Source organism: Phocoena sinus, chromosome 1, assembly GCF_008692025.1.
Source record: "Phocoena sinus isolate mPhoSin1 chromosome 1, mPhoSin1.pri, whole genome shotgun sequence".
Classification (NCBI taxonomy): Eukaryota; Metazoa; Chordata; class Mammalia; order Artiodactyla; family Phocoenidae; genus Phocoena; species Phocoena sinus.
The window spans coordinates 132301606-132314370 of record NC_045763.1 but is presented as its reverse complement, the minus strand read 5'-3'; the positions used below and the strand labels follow the sequence as shown (position 1 = coordinate 132314370).

The following is a 12765-nucleotide window of genomic DNA, read 5'->3' as shown; positions in this document are numbered from 1 at the left end:
ACAAAGTTTATTATTAGAGATACAGCATAACATGCGGGAGAGCACACAGAGAAACAGTTTATTTATTTAAGGTAGAAGCAAGGCAGAAGTACACACCCAGAGAGAAAGGGTGCGGGTGTCCTCCCTAATGAGGAGCGCAGTAAAGAGGGGGTTAAATCATTTATATAGGGCAGTTCTTCCAGGTCTTTGTTTACCTTTGGCCAGTTATCTTGTTTCTTTTTTCACACCTGACCTGCCCTAGAAATCTCTCCAACATGCATGCACATCTTTTTGCCAAGATGGATTTCAGTGCAGAGGCCTGTGGGAGATTTGACAACATTTATTATGGGGTCGTGTCCCTCCCTTTTTGACCCTGAGGAGCTTTTCTGTGCATGTGCAGTTGGGGAGGTAATAGATGTGGTCGTCTTATCTCTTACTCTAGCAGAGCTCAGCTCCGGGCCTAACTTTGTCTTTGGAGTGTCAGGGAAAAACAAAGCTCCAATTTACTCCGCTCGACAAACTCCAGCTGTCCAGCCCAGGGCCCCATCTACCTCCTATCTCAGTATCATTTTTTTAGATTCCACATATAAGTGATATCATATGATATTTGTCTTTCCCTGACTTAATTCACATTAGTATGAAGTTTACATTAATTTTTATATATCTTGACAGACTCAAACAAAGAAAAAGTCACAGAATAATTGTATAGAAGCGTCTTTATTTTAATTCTTTTATTCTTTTCCTCTACCTCTTCCAATCTAGATTTGTGTTATCTATTATTTTATGAGAGAGAGAAACCTTATCACTTTGCCTCTGTTTATTTGTTTCCTCATCTTGTATAAAAGTAGGTAACACCAGATTTATTGCCTGTTGTAAAACTCAAATGAGCTTTTTGGCTGTGAACAAGCATTTTAACTCGCATGACATTACGTTTATGCACGGTACATATGTTATGTATAGAACAGAAGAGTTCTAATACATAGTTAAAAAGTAACTCCATAAAAATTGCTAATAATCTGCATAATCTCACAAATAAAAAGCAAGAGCAGGTAAATAAGACCATAAAAACATCTTTTTTTCCCATCTAAGATATTAAATGTGTTTGTGAAAATAAGTTTCAACCTCAATTAGCTATCTTTAAAGGTATATTTTATAGGGTTATGCCAAGGGTTATCAATATAACTTTGAAAAAATATAAAGCATGTTTTAACAGGAGCTTTGTAGGAAGAATCGTTTATAGTGAAATATCTGAATTTGAAATAAAAGGACTGAATCTATCATTTGTGTCCTGTCTTACAGTCTGTTGATTCAGTATGCCTGGTGATAGATTCTGCGAGTATTTATAGGGAATATAAGAAAAAGAGGGCTTCCCTGGTGGCGCAGTGGTTGAGAGTCTGCCTGCCGATGCAGGGGACACGGGTTCGTGCCCCGGTCCGGGAAGATCCCGCATGCCGGAAGATCCCGCATGCCGTGGAGTGGCTGGGCCCCTGAGCCATGGCCATTGGGCCTGCGCGTCCGGAGCCTGTGCTCCGCGGCGGGAGAGGCCACAACAGTGAGAGGCCCGCGTACCACAAAAAAAAAAAAAAAAAAAAAAAAAAAAAGAAAAAGAATGTGAAATGAAATGCTTGTGTTATTTTATAGGTAAAAAGTAACAAAAAAGGATGTTGAGCTATTTATATATATTGGCTTTTTTTTATACTCGCTGTTTTTGTAAATGGAAAATCATTTATTGTTCTGTGCATAATTGCCTTGCTAACTGCTTTGCATTATCATGTGAGTTTTTTGATGTAATAATCTTGAAACAAAAGCTCCTTCCTTGGGAAGCTTAGTAGGTCAATGGTTAAGAAAATACAGTAACTGTACATTTTGCATGACCAGTTACACACATATTTTTCAGTAAGATTCTTTTTTCTGTTTAAGTACATAAAGTTCCATTTTCGTTCCTCTCAAAACAAGTAGGACATGGTAGAGACATAGTAGATGTGCACCAGGGTGGTTTTAGGAGAGGGTCGCTAGTCCCTTCCTCCAGCCAACACCACATGAGGTTTCTCAGGATTCTCTCCAGCCTTCCCTGGTGGAGTTCATGGAGGAAAAGTTTGAAGAGTATTCTACCGCCTGCGCCCCCCCCATACACACACACTGTTTACAGCAGCACGGGCCTCACGTGCTCATGCTAGCTACCCTGTAGCATTTTCTTAAACATTAATCTCCCTACTGGCTTATCCAACTATTTCTGTGCCAGGTAAGCAAATACTCTGGTATTGTCTCTCCTGCAGCTGCCAGTTTCTTCTCATTTTCGCTTATTGTGCCTGTGACGCAGTTCTCTAGTAGTTTCAAGAAATGTCATTAATTTGAGGTTGTCTAGCTCTTGTTGTAAGCACAGGAGCAGTACTCTTTCTGGGTTTCTCCATCTCTAAGCTCAGCTTTCTAGTTTTTAAGACTCGGATTACGTCTACAGATATAAATAAATATAAGGGGTTTTTAATAATCAGTTATCATAGACTTCTGTTCTTGCTCTTTAAACTTGTGTATTGTCAGCATATTTCAGAACTATGTTAAGAGTAAATAGATGTTTTATTTCTTGTAACATTTTAGAGATGATTACTTTTTCAAAATACGATTTACAGTATATATCCATCCGTAACCACCCCCCCCATATTACATGTAATCATTCAATCTAGTGACAAAAAAGTAATCTCAATTACAAAAGGCAATCCAGTATCTGAATTGGTAGTGGCAATGGAATCATCTATTTGAAATTAGTTTTCTAATGAAAGTCTCAATATACCTTTAGCCAGAGGCGAGAATTTTAAAAGTGTGAGGAAAATATTTAGGCTATCCAGAAATTGTGATGTGATCTGGTCTTAACCATTAGGAACTTTTTGATTATTTAATCTCAAATATTGGGTGTTTCTATAAAAATTTGCCAGATTTATTTTATGCAGCTGACAGGTGTGAAGACACACATTCATGCCAGTTTGGCATTCTACTTATGAATTGCTGTAGAAATTCCAATAATATAGGCTATTGCTATGATTTACTATCACAGGAAATGTTGGATTGATTTTTTTTAATTTTATTAAGCACAGTCCTATTCTTTGGCATTTTATAAATTTATTCAAGTACAAAGTTTTAACCATTAAAAACTGGAATCTTAAGTTTTGGTATGTGATCTAAGCACAAATGCGATCCCATTTTCTTTTTAACATATCTTGAATCCATCATCCATTTCTACCCCTGCTACTCTGACACCACTAATTCAGGCTTTCATCATTCCCTGCAGATACTTCTCAGTAGTCCCAGGCTCATTTACCCTGCGCTGCTTAAACTCCTTCAGTGGCGTCCCAATGCTTACAGAATAAAATCTAAGCTTCTTGATGTGACATCTAACAACACCCTCCTTCATCAGGCCCCCCACCTACCTCCCCAGTATGGTCACCTACCACTTGCATAGGCATTATTTTATACCTCAGCAACACTGAACTGCTTATAGATCCTCAAACACCGCTGATGGAGTTTTTGTTTGTTTTTTTGAATGTTAACCTTTGTGCCTTTGACTTTGATGCTCACTCTGCCTAGTTACCCTTTCCTGCACCTCTATTTGTTACATATTGTAATGTCATTAGACTGGAAGCCCTTTAAGGTACAGTGCTGGGTTTTGTAGCCACAAAAGTAGTGGCGCGTTCTTTGAGCGGATGACTGCCATTTGATTGATCTAGCCGTACCTTTTGCCCATCATTGAAATGATTTATATCATATTTCTAATGGAGTACCCTTCAAACTTTTTGAACACTTTTGGTGACAGGGAGCTTCTGATTCATAAGGAAGCCCATTGTATTTTTCCTTATCTCTAAATCTTACAGAGTTACCCTATAAAAACAGCTCTTATCTTTTTTTTTACCCATCACTTCATAAACAGTAAATATCTTTAAATGTGTAATGTTCAAGAACTTGTGGCTCTGCATACAGTAAAGGTTAACATTTTTTGAATAATTTTCATTATTCAAAAAACTCTACCTCAGATTTACTTGAACCCTTTGGGGGTATAATGTCACTTGAAAAAGTAGGCAAAGAGTTCAGAACTGTATTCTGTGAAGTTGTGCTGATTTCATGTACTTTACACTTTCATGGACTAGTTTAAAATATGGGAATAGGAGACTGAAAGGAAAGAGAAGAATAAGACAATTACTAGTGTATGTAAACTACACTAGTATAGGTAACAACCCAATATTGTTTCCCATTCCATTTTATTTCTTTTAAATTCTCGTAGATTTCCATTTGGGAAGTTAACTTTACTTCTCAATTTCTGTGAGCCACTTGTGTAATTCAAATACCAGTACTGAATATAATATCTTTTAACCAAATAAATTTATATAGGTTTGTAAAAGTATTACGAATAACCTTTACATGTATAATCATTCTTGTTGAACTCAAAAGCTTTCATAGGTTAAGAAGTCTTGTCCTATTTATCTTGGTATTATGTTGGCCTTGCATGGGATCTGGTAAATAGGCACTCAGTAAATTAAAACAAACAGACAAACAAGTAAATCTTTTCTCTCTACTTCCCTCTCACCAGCCCCCTGACCAAAAGTAGAAAGATGCAGATTTCTCCTTTCTTTGAGTTCAACATTGATAGAGAGTTTCCAGTATCTATACTAGTGTTTTTCAAAGTATGGTCTACTGATCATCTACTTCAGAATTACTAATTACCTGAGTTATGTATTAAAAATGCAAATTTCTAAACCCCAGACTTACTAAGCCAGAGTTTGAGGGAGAGACCCAGGAAGCTCCACTTTTTGTTGTTTTTTTTTTATGGGATGCATAATTCTCTTTCATTTTATTAAAAAGCCTAGTATTACATGAAAGAAGCAGATTTCCATTCCCTACATAATCAGCCTTGTGGAAATTTATAGAGATCCAGTAGTGTTTTCATCTGGGAAGGGGGAAAAAAAGTGTTTTTAAAGTGTTTCTAACAGTGACCACCACAGACCTGTTCTTCATTTCACAGGAGTAATTAGGTACTATCTCAAACACTTCCAAGAGCCACATAAAGAGGCTTTCCAAGGTTCCTTTGGAAGTTGATCACTTTGGAAGCTCTAAAGACCGACTGTAAGGGAAGCATTGGGTAGTAGGCTGGGGTTCTTGTTGATCTCCTCAGTGGCAGAAATAAAGGCTAGAACATTCTTCTGGTGCTTGTGGAAAATCAGGATCTTAAAGCTCATCAGAGCTTTAAGTCAAAGATCTATCTCCCAAAAGGCCGCACATCCTTACGTTTAATCAGCCTAATTTGACCAAATGTTTATCAATGTATGATAAAGGATACAACTCAGGAACAGCCAAGTGGAAAAGATGCATAGGGAAAGGTATTGGTGGGGGTATAAGGCATGGGGCTTCTGTGCCCTCTCTGCGCAAGCCATCTTCTCATCACTTCCATGTATCACCAAGCCAGAAGCTTCAGAACCTCCATTTTTAAGACACTACTCATGGAATTCATATGTAGTAAAGTGTTGTAAGATATCAGTTTTTGAGTTTTTTCCCCCTTATTGTATTTGCTTTGTAAATATTTGTTGAATTTAACAAATTCGATTTTATCAACCTATCTTTTTTTCTAATTATTCATCAAACAATGATACTTTTTTTCAAATATCTCCTATATTTGTCTCTTTTCATTCATTTATGCACTTTGTCTCCCCATTGCTGTTTCTTCTTTTACCCCCACTCCCATAGATTACTTCTAATCCCTTTATGTCCTTAATCATTTTTCAGAGGAATTCAGATAGAGTGAAACATTGCTTATTACTATTGCCTTTGATCCAGAAAAGTTTCTTTCAAACTCAGTATTTGCATGTAACTCCAACTTGTATATTTGGCCCTCGTTAAAAATTAGGGGAAAATTTGATAAATATATTACATGAACTTGTCAATTATTTTAACTTTTTCACTTCAGATACCTTTGTCTAGTAAAAAGAAATTATATTTTGCCCTCATTATTAAATATGAGCCTTTAAAAAATCCAATTCCAATTATAGAAAAAAGTATAATAGAAGAACTGATTCAAAGGTTAGCTCAGAATTAAATTTAGTAGTAATTAATTAAGAGGTCAACCTTTAAAATAAGTATAATCTTAGACATGATTTTTAATTGTTACTCCTCTATCTGCTTCTTTAATGATTCCTTTTTCCTTGTGTATTTGATCTTAGGCATCATATCTAAACTGTTGCCTGTGTTCAAGATTTTCAAGAATCTAGAATAATGCTACTTGTCCAACCTTATTTCTGTTTTTTTTTAAGCACAAAACATCCATTAGAAAAGTTTCTTCACTGTCCCATCCTATTCCTATTTTTACCTTTGAACTTGTGCTCATCGTTGTTCCTTATATGTCTATATTGCCTTGTCCTCTCTCTTCCATTTATCTAAGTCCTCTCATCCTGTCCCAACCCAACCCCTACTTTTCTATCCCTCTCTTAACCATTTCATTTCCTTGGTTTCTGGTTTCTCACAGGTACTCATGCACTTATAGAATGCCCTGTACCAGCTGTCATTCAAGTGTATTTGGTTCTAAGGTTGTACGTCATTAGTGTTGCCTTAGTTATATTTCTTGCTTCTACTTTGAGAGCAAAAAATGTCAACACTAGCAACTGCCATAAGAAAAGCTACTTCATTTTCTAGGAAAGAGTTACAGTTAAGATAAAATTTAAGTCTTAATCTGCAGAGTCTACATTATGTTTTTAATCAATTTTATAAGATCATAAATCTGGTGATGAAAATAATACAGTAGTACAGTCATACTTGAGAAAACTGCCCTTTAATTGTAAAGAAATTTAGGTTACAACGTCTTAATAAGAAAAACTGCCACTTATTTGTTTGGTGCCTAAAATATGCCAGATCTTTTTTGGTTAGGTACGTTACTGTGTTTTCTTTGAGTCTTCATAAAAATTCTATGCAGTACTTAAGATTATCTGTTGTATAGTTGAAGAAATTGAGTTTCTAAGAGGGTTGGACTGTGCTATGGCAGAACCAAAATGCAGGTCCAGTTCTCCTTGTCTTAAATTAATTGCTGTTTCTACTGCATTACACGGTATTCCTAAAATAGTACAGAATTCTTGGAACAGCTTTGCCAGAGTACTCTAGAAGAATTTTGCAAATAGCGCCCTTAGAAATGCATAGTTCCATGCTCAGAGGCCCTCCTTTATATTAATCAGCAATAAAGAGTCATTTTTCCCTGTCAGATATGCCATTGCAAGCACCTTGTTCTCAAGCTTTATTCAGGAGCGCTTCCAAGGTCAAGAGGTATTGATACGTGAGGGAAGTTGTCTGGCATTGCAAGGAAAATTAAGTTGATTGGGCTGCTTGGTGAGAAGGGAGAAGACTTAGGAAAGATTTGGAACGAAGGAAGAGTCGTGAAAATGATGTGATATTTTTGTGTATTTCAATCCTCTTTCTCTTGTACATGGTTTTTACAACCTTTTCTTCCTGAATAATGATCATTTTGAGTTTGTATGCTAAGTGTACCTTTTTAATCTTTCTATTCTCTGAATCATGATGTTTTGGGGGGGGGGTTTGTTTTGTTTTTCCTGTAGTTTATTTGAATGCGTTAAAGTGTATTTAAAATGAGGATTTGATGCAGACAGGAGGTTGGTATAGAAAAGACTGGATAACAAAAGCCTTCTTAATAATGAAGCACAGCAAAAATGGAACCTGCAGGAACCAACCATGTGGACAAATGAAAAAATGCCTTTTGTCTACAAATTGCAGTGATCCTACATTAACATGGAGGTCTCTGTCTGGCTTAGGACAGCTGGCTAAGTCTGATCGTTCCCCTCCATACAGCCTTTAAAGCCAACACTCCAAGTACTGCTTTCCTTGCCATTTTGTTTACTATCTCTACTGATTAAGTGTACTACATTATTAACAGACTACCAGGTGTGGTTACTTCTGCATCCATCTTAACTAGTTTTTGAGGTATATTATCGTTTCTAAAAACTAGATATTATTATTTTTTTGTTTTGATTAAGGAAACTATAACCAGGAAGTAGAATGAACACAGAAATATAATTTTTCTGAGGGACCACATTGGCTTAACTAATCCAGGGTTATCAGAAAAGGTCAGTCAATATTTTAGATACGAAGGTATTTAGAGTTAGCTTCCATGAATCATTAAGAATTGATTTGTCATTAAGAAAGTGATTTTTCCAAAATACAGTTTATGTAATCTTATAAGTCTATAACCAAATTTCAGGAATGACTGTTTCTGGGGAAAAGCTTGCTACCAAGTATTAACCTAGTACTAAATTTGAAATCTTAGTTTTTCATCGTGTGTGTTCCGCAGTAAGTTGTGGGGAACGGTACGGGAACAGGGGAAGGAGCTGCCGTGGCATTTCTGATGCACTGAGGTGTGATATACAGCACCAGAGTATGTAAGCCATTGCTGGGTTTATTTATAACTAATTGTGTGAGAATCCTTGTTGGTGGTTCTGAAATCCCAAATTTCTTATTCTGACCAGTTATTGCATTAGACCATTGTTGAGTAAGTGGTCTTATTTTTCTAGGCTCTTTAGAAGTCCTTATTCTACTCTGTTCTTCATTTTAATAAACCATTTCATGATTTTTTACTCACTTATGTTATTTTTGCTCTGCACTTTTGTGGCCAAGGGTATACTAAAAACAGGGACAATCAGATATGTAATGGTATAGCTGTATGATTTTTTATGATAGCTTGGTGCCTATGCCTGTTGTTAAATTTGTTTTTTATTGAAGTATAATTGACTTACAGTATTACGTTGGTTTCAGGTGTTCAACATAGTGATTTGATATTTTCATACATTACAAAATGATCACCATGATAAGTCTAGTTAACATCTGTCACATACAAAGTTATTATAATATTGATTATATTCCTGTGCTGAATATTACAATCCTATGACTCATTTATTTTATAACTGGAAGTGTGTACCTCTTAGTCTCCCTTACCTGTTTCACTCATCCTCCAACCCCCCTCCACGCTGGCAACCACCAGTTTGTTCTCTGTACTTGTTAATCTGTTTCTGTTTTGTTATGTTTGTTCCTTTATTTTGTTTTTTTACATTTCACATATGAGGGAAATCATACAGTATTTGTCTTTCTCTGACTTATTTTATTTAGCATAATACTCTCTAGATCCATCTATGTTGTCGCAAATGGCAAGATTTCATTCTTTTTTATGGCTGAGTAGTATCCCATTGTGTGTGTGTGTGTGCATGCCACATCTTCATTCATCTATTGATGGGCACTTTGGTTGCTTCCATATCTTTGCTATTGTAAATAATGCTGCAGTGAACATGGGGGTGCATATATCTTTTCAAATTAGTGTTTTTGTGTCCTGTAGGAAAATACTTAGAAATGGAATTGCTGGATCGTATGGTAGTTAAATTGTTAATATTTTTGAGGAACTGTTTTCTATACTGTTTTCCGTAGTGGCTAGACCAGTTTACATTCCCATCAATGACGCAGGAGGGTTCCCTTTTCTCCACATCCTTGCCAACAATTATTTGTTCTCTTTTTAATAATAGCTGTTCTGACAGGTGTGAGGTGATATGTCACTGTGGTTTTTCTTTGCATTTTCCTGATGACTAGTGATTATATCTTTTTATGTGTCTGTTGTCATTTTATGTCGTCTTTGGAAAAACGTAAGTTCAGTTGTACGGCTCATTTTTTAACCAGATTGTTATTTTTCAATGTTGAGTTGTTTTAGTTCTTTGTATATTTTGGATATTAACCCATATCAGATATATAATTTGCAAACATCTTCTCCCATTCAAGTAGGCTGCCACTTTGTTTTGTTGCTAGTTTCCTTCACTATGCAAAAGCTTTTTAGTTTGGTATAGTTCCATTTGTTTACTTTTGCTTTTCTTTCCCTCATCTGAGGAGACATATCCAAAAAAATACTGCTAAGACTGAAGTCAGAGAGCATACTGCCTATGTTTTCTTCCACAAGTTTTATGGTTTTAGCTCTTACATTTAAGTCTTTAATCCATTTTGAGTATATGGTGTGAGAAAGTTGTCCAGTTTCATTTTTTTGCACTTAGTTGTCCAGTGTTTTCAATACTGTTTACTGCAGAGGCTTTCTTTTCCCCATTGTATATTCTTCCCTCTTTTGTGATAGAATAAGTTACCATATAAGTGTGGGTTTATTTCTGGGCTCTCTATTCTGTTACATTGATCTATATCTGTTTTTATGCCAGGACCATACTGTTTTGATTAGTGTAACTTTCTACCATAGTTTGAAATCAGGGAGCATGATACCTCTAGCTTTTGTTCTTCATTCTCAAGACTGCTTTGGAGTCTTTTGTGTTTCCTTACAAATTTTAGAAGTTTTTGTTCTAGTTCTGTGAAAATTGCCATTGCTATTTTGATAGGAATTGCATTGAATCTGTAGATTGCCTTGGGTTAGTATGGCCATTTTAACAATATTCTTCTAATCCATGAACATGGTATATTTTTCCATTTGTTTGTGTCATCTTCAATTTCTTTTATCAGTGTCTTATAGTTTTCCAAATACAGGTTTTTTTTTTTAAACCTCCTTAGTTAGATTTATTCCCAAGTATTTTATTCTTTTTGATGCAATTGTAAATGGAATTGTTTTCTTAATTTCTCGTTCTGATAGGTTTTTTTTTTTAACATCTTTATTGGAGTATAATTGCTTTACAATGGTGTGTTAGTTTCTGCTTTATAGCAGAGTGAATCAGCTGTACATATACATATATCACCATATCTCCTGCCTCTTGCATCTCCCTCCCACCCTCCCTATCACACCTCTCTAGGTGGTCACAAACACCGAGCTGATCTCCCTGTGCTATGCAGCTACTTCAACTAGCTATCTACTTTACATTTGGTAGTATATATATGTCCACACCACTCTCTCACTTTGTCCCAGCTTACCCTTCCCCCTCCCTGTGTCCTCAAGTCCATTCTATACCTCTGCGACTTTACTCCTGTCCTGCCCCTAGGTTCTTCAGAACGTTTTTTTTTTTTGTTCAGACTCCATATATATGTGTTAGCATACGGTATACGTTTTTCTCTTTCTGACTTACTTCACTCTGTATGACACACTCTGGGTCCATCCACCTCACTACAGTTAACTCAATTTCGTTTCCTTTTATGGCTGAGTAATATTCCATTGTATATATGTGCCAAATCTTGCATATCCATTCATCTGTCATTGGACGCTTAGGTTGCTTCCATGTTCTGGCTATTGTAAATAGTGCTTCAGTGAACATTGTGGTACATGACTCTTTCTAAATTATGGTTTTCTCAAGGTATATGCCCAGTAGTGGGATTGCTGGGTTGTATGGTAGTTCTATTTTTAGTTTTTTAAGGAACCTTCATACTATTGTCCATAGTGACTATATCAATTTACATTCCCACCAACAGTGCAAGAGGGTTCCCTTTTCTGCACACCCTCTCGGACATTTATTATTTGTAGATTTTTTGATGATGGCCATTCTGACTGGTGTGAGGTGATACTTCTTTGTAGTTTTGATTTGCATTTCTCTAATGATTAGTGATATTGAGCATTCTTTCATGTGTTTGTTGGCAATCTTTATATCTTCTTTGGAGAATGTCTATTTAGATCTTCTGCCCATTTTTGGATTGGGTTGTTTGTTTTTTTGCTATTGAGTTGCAGGAGCTGCTTGTAAATTTTGGAGATTAATCCTCTGTCAGTTGCTTCATTTGTAAATATTTTCTCCCATTCTGAGGGTTGTCTTTTCATCTTGTTTGTGGTTTCCTTTGCTATGCAAAAGCTTTTAAATTTCATTAGGTCCCATTTGTTTATTTTTGTTTTTATTTTCATTTCTCTAGGAGGTGCATCAAAAAGGATCTTGCTGTGATTTATGTCATAGAGTGTTCTACGTATATTTTCCTCTAAGAGTTTTATAGTCTCTGGCCTTATATTTAGGTCTTTAATCAATTTTGAGTTTATTTTTGTGTATGATGCTAGGAGTGTTCTAATTTCATTCTTTTGCATGTAGCTGTCCAGTTTTCCCAGCACCACTTATTGAAGAGGCTGTCTTTTCTCCATTGTATATCCTTGTCTCATTTGTCATAAATTAGGTGACCATATGTGCGTGGGCTTATCTCTGGTCTTTCTATCTTGTTCCATTGATCTATATTTCTGTTTTTGTGCCAGTACCATATTGTCTTGATTACTGTAGCTTTGTAGTGTAGTCTGAAGTCAGAGAGCCTGATTCCTCCAGCTCAGTTTTTCTTTCTCAAGACTGCTTTGGCTATTCGGGGTCTTTTGTGGTTCCATACAAATTGTGAAATTTTTTGTTCTAGTCCTGTGAAAAATGCCACTGGTAGTTTGATAGGGATTGCATTGAATCTGTAGATTGCTTTGGGTAGTATAGTCCTTTTCACAATGTTGACTCTTCCAATCCAAGAACATGGTATATCTCTCCATCTGTTTGTATCATCTTTAATTTCTTTCATCAGTGTCTTATAATTTTCTGCATACAGGTCTTTTGCCTCCTTAGGTACGTTTATTCCTAGGTATTTTATTCTTTTTGTTGCAGTGGTAAATGGGAGTGTTTTCTTAGTTTCACTTTCTGATTTTTCATCATTAGTGTATAGGAATGCCAGAGATTTCTGTGCATTAATTTTGTATCCTGCTTCTTTACCAGATTCATTGATTAGCTCAAGTAGTTTTCTGGTAGCCTCTTTAGGATTCTCTATGTATAGTATCGTGTGATCTGCAAACAGTAACAGTTTTACTTCTTCTTTTCTGATTTGGATTCCTTTTATTTCTTT

At 35.9% G+C, this 12765-nt stretch overlaps 1 protein-coding gene and 1 non-coding gene across 2 annotated transcripts in view; both read left to right on the top strand.

Annotated features, from left to right (window-relative positions):
• The window catches only part of COP1 (COP1 E3 ubiquitin ligase), a 285059-nt gene that overhangs the window by 238681 nt on the left and 33613 nt on the right, over window positions 1-12765 (top strand). The window lies entirely within an intron of this gene.
• LOC116745568 lies at window positions 7670-7810 on the top strand. Its single transcript, XR_004347474.1, has one exon.